Here is a 9767-nt window from a genome sequence, read left to right on the forward strand (position 1 = left end):
TGAAAATCAAAATACAAAATCAGGAAAAGAGAAGAGATACAGAATTTATGCAGATCATTCTGAAGTTTGAAACCAGCATGGCAATCAGGTTTTTAGGTAACAGAAAAGCTGAATTCCCAAAACCATGGCAAAGCCATCAGGAATGCAGGTAAAACTGCTGGGAGCCTTCACAGCAGAGGGCCAACTGGGAGTCTAGGAGAAGATGGGCTAACAGCAACAGCAAATGGGATCTGGGGCTCACATCAGTGAGCCAAGGTGATTGTAAAGAGATAAGGGGTCATTAGATCTCCCATTGAAATCTAGAAGGCAACATTCTCTATATATTTACAAGTAACCACATACAAATGGGGAAGGGGCACTGTGGCATTCTGGATAGCTTTAAGATGGGTCATTTACATCCTAATACACAACAGATTAAAATCCTTCAGCGTCAGCGCTCCACAGTGAATTCTCAGATCACTTTCCAGAGTGATCACTCGTGTTTATATCTATTTAATAACACTTAGACAGTAACCTGTTGCTATATACAATACCAGCATGTATGCATGTGCACTATGGCAGTGAGATGTGCCAGGCTTTGAAAGGGATGAATTCAGTTCATATACAAGCATTTATCCATCACATCTAGCAATAACACGCACAAGAAACATCAAGTACCTTGCTTGGGTCAAGATTTTCTTCTTTCAGATGTGCCCCAGTGTTTGCTTTATTTCTGAAGCAGAGTTAGCCAAGAAAGTCCTGACAATGGCCAGATATCATTGCTGCGTAGCCAAACTGAGAACTAATAACACATTTAGCCAAAAGCAGAAAGTTTAAGGATTCATCCTTAGCTGAAATCTTTTCAAGTATAAAACATTGCTTCAGATCTTTGCATGCAGTAGTATTCTGCCTTATTCAATAAGAAGAAAAGTATTACCAAGGAGAATCTTCTGAGAAGGATAAAATCAGCCACTTGCTCAGCTCTAGCTATTAGTAAAAAGTTGTTTAAGAGGAAAAGGTGGTTTGTGGAGGTTTGCATTGGACAATAGACCCCAGGTTTTGTTTCTTTTAGCTCAAGAACACTGGAATCTTCAGTTAATACCATTAACATTGCCCAGGACACCAACACCAATTCTGGAAGTCTCTGAGGGATGAATGCCTACAGGTGAATGCTCCATCATAGTCTATATCCTGGCTTTTTGGAATAAATGGGATTTCCTCATCAGTGAAAGCCAGACATTTCCCACAGTGGAAACTAGTTCAGATTCCAACACCACTGTTAAACTGTGACCATCACTCAGGCCATCCACTATTTAAAACACGTTTAGAAAACCATTGTTCATAGGTTTGCAAAGTATTGCAAAATGGAGGCTACTCCATTTTATTTTATTTTGGCTTATGTTTTTAACAACAGGAAACCAAAGAGTCTCATTTTGCTGTACTTAAGCAGCAACTATCTTCCTACTCTGGGTCTGGATTAATACACATCCTTGGAAGAAAATAATTAGGTTCTTATGTGTGAGTCAAATGTCACATTATGAATAGTGCATGTCTGTGCAATGAAGAAATGCGACATATGAGTTCAGTCTTTTATCTACGTTCTCAGCCAAATCTTCTGGAAGTTACTTAATATGTGTGAACAACATAAACTGCAAGCAAATCTAGAGAGGGAATTTGGTCCCTGAAACACAGCTCATTAGGTCCAAGGGATTATCAAATCAGCCAGTTTGCTCTACCATTAGTCTCCCTTGAACAAAAGTAGTCTATTTGTGTCTTAAGTGTATGTCATAAATAATGGGATAATGTTCTGACAAAGTTGCAGACTGACAGGCAGCACGGCAAAGACATGATATAGGGCATAGTGCTGTTCTTGAGCTCCTATCAAGAAATATCAAATGACTTTAAAAAGATTTATTTCGCGAACAGCATATGAGATTTTTGTCAAAACAGAAAGCTAAATGAGATATTATAATAGTCCTACTAGATAAGATCCCAATATATCTTCATCTATCCAATGCCTTATAAATTCCCATAAATCATGTCAATTTATCTTAAGAAATTCTTAAATGTCCTCAGTATGCCGTAATGCTCAGTCAGAGAAGGGAAGAGGTTACTCTTTCCTAAACACCTATCTGAAAGCAAAACTATGTTTCTTTTCCAAATTCTCATTCAGAATGACATCTCACTGCAAAGTAAATGCTGTTATTCTCTCCTCTGTTCCATGATCATTCTACTCTCCTGCATTTTCTCTAAAGAGTATGTAAAAAAAAAAAAGTTAGTCTAAAATGGCAAGTCTACTTTATGATGATTCTTCCAGTGAACTACTAGGAAGGACCTTTGCAAGCATTTAATCTTGATTGTCAAATTTGTCATCTGGAAACATAGCTCACCATAAGGAATGGCTAGAACAAACTTAACTGCAAATAATGTGCTGCCATTCTTTTGGTCATGTGAACATTCTGTTGCAAGACAGCCCACTGTTATGCACATTGACCCATTAACTTGATCGGGTTGCTTTGACTGCTACTCCAAGTATCTTACTAAAACTCATACAAACCTTACTGTATCTCTGTAATAGAGAAAATCTATTGTTTTAACAGCACATACAGATTTAAACCCTAAAATCCATGTATACATAAAGTGATAAAGGAAAATGTGACTATTGATACCTTCAGGATAATTAGAAGTGAAAGAAAATTAGCTTGCCAAAATTACTTTATGAGGAGCCTTTCTTATATTTTTCAAAATAAGATCTTATTATCTTTCTTTCTTGTTCCTGCAGCCTACAGCTAAAATTCTGAGATGGCAGCATGATGAATTGTATTGTAAAGCATATTTAGGGACAGAAATCTAGTATACATAATGCGTTTGAACTCTGTAAGTAAGCAATAATGAAAAACATACAACCCTTCCAGGCAAAGAAAATCTATTTGTGATCCTTATTTACCACTCCAAAATCAAATGAAAGGATAAAATATGCCCATATAAAAGCACACTGACAAGCCATAACTACAGAAATCACTTCAGCATAATTTTTGAAGATTCTGCACGAGACCAGGATTATAAATAAGCATGTGTTTAATAGTCATTGGTATTTTTTTATGTTATTTTGAAATGTCAGATACACCCAATAGAAGCAGAATGGAAAAACATGATAACATCTGGTGGTGTTGGAAGCAATCATTTTCTTGAATACCACAATCAACATGCCTGAACACTCAGCATTTCTAACCTGTCTTCTCTGTTGAAACACTGAAATAATTCACAAATATGTAATGTAATTAGGTATTAGCAACATCCAAGTATGTTCACAATTGTATTTCCAACACTGACATGTATAGAAACATCCATCAAACTCCGGCCCCATGCAAGGTTCTATTCAGAGAAAAGAGAAAAAAATGCTATCAACTTAAGTAAGACAAGATGTAATATGGACATGAAGAGAATAGCGCAGCCAAATGAGAGAAGCACTATGATGAAACAGCTTTTATAGAATCACAAAATGTCCACAGTTAAAGGGGGCAATGTATTCCATCCCTTGCTGCTGCACCTTTTTTTCTGTAGCCTATGCCTACGAAGAGGCATAACTCAATTTTTTAAGTAAAAAGCAGAGTTCTGTATTCTACTAATTTTTTGTCTCTGACAAAATAAGACATATTAACCAAGCAAGAATCCTGTGAATGGTTATGTTATGAATCACAGCTATAGCATACATTTTGAGACAATCTAAAGAACAAGATGACACCTGACAGTCCTTTAAGAATCTAAGATTGTCCTTATATTGTTGATTGTCCCTTGCATAAATTTACTGTTCCATGGCAAACTTATTCCTTGCAGTAGCAGTTAGAAGCCAAAAGCATGAACATTCCCAAATATTTACAGAAGATTTGTTCTTCAGTTTCTGTTGGACTTTCCAGTTTTCCTGAGAATATAATGATCCATTATGTTACAAAGACTAGGCAATCATGTTTGCACTGTCTTTACAAGACTGATGACTATTTCATGCTTGGAATGGTTGTTTTATGTAACTGACAATTGTATTGTTCAGAACTCAAGGAAACATATTCCCAGTACATATCTAGTTACAGCAGATCCTGATCGATATCAGAAAGCATAAAACCAGTGGAGAGTATGACACGTAATCTTCAAAGAGACAATAAAGGCAATGCTGATTACAAATGTAACACTGGCCACAAGATAGCCCTGCTCCTTCAGATGACCTTTTTCCATATTATCTGTGTCAAATTTCAAGTGATCAATCATGGGACACAGGGTTTGTCAGCACTGCCAGGCTTGGTTCCCCCACTGTGTTTCCCTGCATGGAGTGAGGATGTCTAGAGCTGTGTGAGAACATCAGTCAAATATCTTGTAATGGGAAAAAAGGAATAATTTTGAAATATCATAACAAAATGAAAATGTTTCTGCTATTTCTTCTCCTCTATTTGGCTCTCATCTTGATAGCACGAAAGGCATTGATAACCTGCAGTTGAGAGCCACCAAAATGGTTAGACAGGGGCACGTGAACTATGAGGAGAAACTGACAGGGTTCAGCTTTGTTCCATGTGGTGAAAAAGAGGCTAAGGGGGAAAATCACTCGTGCAAAATGCTCCCTTATAAAAAGCTGATCGTGCAGTTGGGACAGAACCAGACTCTTCCCAAGGTGTCCAATTGCAGCAGAAGCAACAGCTACACTTGATAGAAAGGAAACTTCTGGCTAGACATCCCAAAAAATCACACTGAAGATGGTGCAGAGTGGCTGTGAAATCTCCAGCACTGAACATATTTAAAATTCAAGGTACAAGGTCTCAAAAAATAGGATCTGACTTAGTGCTGCTTTGAGCAGGACGAAGAGGACTCAAGAAGAGAAAAACCATATGCTTTCAGAGTTTTGCCAGAAGCCCAGTCACATTACACCAGTGGAGGCTTCAATGTGTAGGGCCCAATTTCCTCAGAGGGAGTAAACATCAGCTGTGTCCACTGAAGTCTAAGAGAAATGTCCATTTTTTTTACTGTGAAGAAATTAAAGGTAGGTCACCACAATTGAAAGACCAGATTTTTAAATCTCCTGTAAGAAAGACACTGAAGGATAATTGCAGACACTATCTACTTAGGTATCTGAAAACTGTTGTTAAAGCTCCATAGAAAATCAGGCTCTCGTTCTTTTATGTGTCTCCTTTGTTAGTTACAAAGATCAGATTTCTTTTGCTATCCCACAGTGCTAATATGTGATGCCGTGTTTATTTTCCAGGTCAAGTAGTTTCATGCACTGGAAATTTAACTTTGAAGAAATAATATGAGAGAAAAAAAAAAAAAAAAAAAAAAAAAGATAATCTTAAATCTACCAAGTTTAAAGGGAAGAGAAAAAAGTTGTGTTCACATGATTAACTGTCATAAGCACAGTACATACCATCAGAGGTGCCAAAGCCCAACTTGAAAGGTTTTAAATGTTTCAAGCTGTGCAAGCATGCGTTTCTTCAAAAAGGCAGAACTGATTATGATGATCACAGGCAGAATCTTAGTTAAACAGAGGATGTGCAATTTTTGTAAGTCGTTATACAGTGATTACTAACTATTGAAGTAAATGGCTCAAATGTTTATTAGCACTGAAGACTTTTTTTTTTCTCTTCTGTAACCCTGCAAATTAAAAAGAGTGTTGCAGATGATGAAGAAAATATTTGTCATCATGAAAAGATATGCAATGAGTTTGGAGATAATCAAACTTGATCTGGTATTCTAGATTTCAATAAGGTTGTAAAATTTGGGATAGTTGTAATTCATGAATAACTCTTTTCTAACATTGAAGGGATTTTCTTTAAATTTCTTTACCCCTTTATTACTTAAAACACACACATTCTGTTAGCAGCAAGAAGCTGAATGAACACCTGCTCCCCACTGTTTCAGGAGATGCGCATACTCCTGTATTCTTGATATGTTACATCATAGAATCATAGAATCGCAAGGTTGGAAACGACCTGCAATGTCATCTAGTCCAACCACCCTCCCATTCCCAGTACCACAAGCCACTAAACCATATCTCGTAGCTCCTCATCCAGGCGCCAATGAATGGACACAAAGAAGTAAAGGAAATCTTGAAAGTAAGTCTAGGGTCATGAAGTCCATATTACATCTTACAGCTCATGTTCTTTACCCTTAAAAAAATGTTACTCAACTGAACAATTCATGTTGCTTTCTCAGCTGGAGACACCTGAAAGAAGTCTGATTTTCAATAAATGGTGAGTTTTTACTCTTCTTTTTAAAATGTTGCTACCACTATCCTTCCAGAATACAGTCTACCATTCCAGTTGTGATTCACAAAACTGTCCGTTGTACTATGTTTAAATACACTGAAATAATGACATGTTCACATTGTCCTCATCACTATGTTCTTCATGTTTTCCAGGCAGGGTTTTCCAACTAGCAAGATTCAGAGTGCGTAGAATAAACCAAAACTATTTGCTACTTTTTGTTGTTGTTTTTTTGGGTGGGGTGGAGGTGATGGGGAGAAATACAAGCAGATTTGATTCATTTGCAGTGACAAAACATCTTGATTCCTATGCCTGGCTCTGTGTCACAGTTTATTTTTTCTTCCATTTCATGATCCATTACATTAAATAGGATTGGTTACCAACAATAAAAGCATGGGGATTTTTTCTTTAAATCAACCATTTCATAACAAACTGATGCACCCATTGGCAAGCGTCTCTCTTCCACTGTAAATACAGATACATACTCTTCTGTCTATTTGCACTCAGCTATTTCTCATATATACACAAAACATTTGTACTCTTTATGAATATGTATCACTTTCTGCATGAATTATGCAGAAGGATAATATACAATTTCTGGTATATTGAGGTTGTCATTCTACAATATCTTTAAATTTGTAATGGAAAAAGCCAGATCCAATGGGAAATTTAAGAGGTTGATTAATACCAGAAAAAAGAATAAAAAAGATTGGAAACAGAGTAGATGCCTGAAAATCTTACTTGTTTCTACCTAAGGTCACTAATTTAATTTTCTCCTACCGTCCATGTGGTTTTTGTTTTTTAATTTCCAAGAATTCCTGACTGTTTATTCTATAGCAAACCAGTGGGATTTTAAGGCCGTGGCATGTTGTGGGAACTGTCTCAGTAGTATGTGCTCTTTGTTAAAAGTTGCTGTGGATTTGCATTTGTGCAATTGAATAAACACTAACTATCCCACTTTTAAAAGAGAGTGTAATCTGCACATCAATTAAAGCCAAATTTTTGCTTAATGGTTAAGACAGGACTATGTGTCATCCTCCCAGTATTCAGCAAAGAAGTGTTCATATCAAATTGCCAGCATAAATATATATATATATATCTTCAAATAGATGTGTGAAGGCAGATGGCTTATTTATACAAGATTTAATAAGAACAATGTTTTTCTAATAAAATCATGTGTGATTCATCCAACATGTCCAGCACAACAAAGGAAAGCAAGAAATGGGCTTTAGGCACACCAGCTCTGATTGTACACAGGGCTCCAGCGCCTGCCCAACGATGTGCTGCCTCCCAGCAGCACAGCTGGCTCATGGTGGAAAGCTGGGTCTGCAGCCCAGCACATGGGTAAATGATTGCAACTCTCCCCAGTCTTCTTCTCACCACCTCCCTGCCCACTTCTAACAAACCTTTCATGCTACACACAGATGTAAACATGAAAGACCGCTGTTATAACAGAGGTGCTGCCGCTGGTAGATGTGTATCCCTGATCTCAGTCCAACTTCACTTGTCCTTCCTTGCCTCCTCCCACTGCTAATATTCCTCCGAGTCCTTTGCAGATGTTTTGTTATCATGCTACTGCATGGTTATTTTTCAAGTGGCTTCTTAGAGCAGATGTTCTACAGGCATGTGCTCCTTAGCCTTCTGTTGACACTATTTCTCTTACAAAAGAAGTGTATTGCCGCTCTACTCTTAAAAGAAGAAAAAACAAAACCCAGGGCTTCAAATAAACAAACAAATCATTGGGGATTTAAAATACCTACTGATAATATTATGACATCCCTAATCAGCTTGGATGTTGTTGTTATTATTGCATGCTTTACAAAGCAGCTCTTTCAAAATATCTCTTACTCAGAACACTCTAGCCCCCCTATTTAGTTGCAGTACAAATCCTTTAACACTTAGTAATAAAGGCTACATGACAAATAAAATATGGCATGCATACATTTAAACACACACAATTCCACTAGCAGATTTTGATTATTTGCTTTAGCAAAATAAAACAATCAACATTTGGTTTTATGCTAGCATGTGAATTAATGTGCAGTTCATACACTGGGGCATGCTCTTACTTGGACTCACGTCTTCCCAAGGGATGGAACACCCCTCCTTACAAAGACAGGCTGAGAGATCTGGGGCTGTTCACTCTGGAGAGGAGTTGGACTAGATGGTCTTTAAAGGTCCCTTGCAACTCAAACGATTCTGTTTCTATGACCTTTCTGTTCCACCTTTAATACAGTGTTTCATTCTGGTTGCTAACATGGACAAGCAAGTGAGGAAAAATACATTACAGTTAAGTATCACTGGAGGTTGGATTTCAAAGAGAAGTGTGCAGCAAAGTAGTCATCTGGAAATAAAACTGGGTTAGAGGCACCACCTGGGTGGAGAAAATAAACAAACATCACATAAATTTGGGAAAGAGTGGCCAGGTTTCCTGGTGGGTATAACCTGGAATTATTCCATCAATTAAAACTTGGTTTCATAGGAGCTTTGCCAGTTAAAACCAGCTGAAGAGCTAAGCCCACAGCCCACAACTTTTGGCTTTGACCAAATTGCGCAACCCGGAATGTACCCTTGATGTGGAAGCACGGCCTTGAAGAATGAGCACAAGAGTAGAAAATGACTCAAGCCACCTCATGCCTCTGCTCCAGTTGGCCTTTCTATACAATCAGCTTATTAAACAATACTTAAAAGTGCCTGATTCATCCTCTTTTATGCCAGTGAAATTGTTGGACCTAGACCAGAGTAAAACTGGAGCCACACACAGCTCAGCTAAGCCCAAGGATTTTGAAAGAGTTGAATTAGCTAATGCTTTTCCAATTCTTGTTAATGTAAAGCAGCAAATGTATCTCTCTTTCAGAGACTTACAGAAACATAGAAGTGGGGCTAAGGGAGAGCTGCAGTGTGACAATGACAGGCAGTGAGGGATCATGGTAGTCTCTCCACCAGGATGCCTTCTGTAACTCAGACTTCTGCTCTGAAGCCCAGCTTCAGTCTCCTGAATATCATCAGTGTAGGGAAAAAGAATCCAACTTTTTCTGTTTACAGTCTCTCTGTCCTCAGTCTAACATCACTCCTCTCTCACTGTCCTACATACCACCAAAACATCTGGGCTGGTGGCCTGTGCCAGAACTCACACCAAGAAGTCCAATTGGTCAGATGTCCCCAAGGACAGGACATATGCCTCCTATCAGATATCTCCCCATCCCACTAATAGGTTTGCTACACTAAGAAGGTCTCAATACAATTGTTTAAAACCAAAAAGGGGGAAAAAGAACAGAAAAGAAAAGAAAAGAAAAGAAAAGAAAAGAAAAGAAAAGAAAAGAAAAGAAAAGAAAAGAAAAGAAAAGAAAAGAAAAGAAAAGAAACATGAAAAGGAAAGAAACATGAAAAGGAAAGGAAAGGAAAGGAAAGGAAAGGAAAGGAAAGGAAAGGAAAGGAAAGGAAAGGAAAGGAAAGGAAAGGAAAGGAAAGGAAAGGAAAGGAAAAAGAAAAGGAAAGAAAAGAAAAGGAAAGAAAAGAAAAGGAAAGAAAAGGAAAGAAAAG

Source organism: Centrocercus urophasianus, unplaced genomic scaffold, assembly GCF_019232065.1.
Source record: "Centrocercus urophasianus isolate 14NV4802_14NV808 unplaced genomic scaffold, USGS_Curo_1.0 seq_10, whole genome shotgun sequence".
Classification (NCBI taxonomy): domain Eukaryota; kingdom Metazoa; phylum Chordata; class Aves; order Galliformes; family Phasianidae; genus Centrocercus; species Centrocercus urophasianus.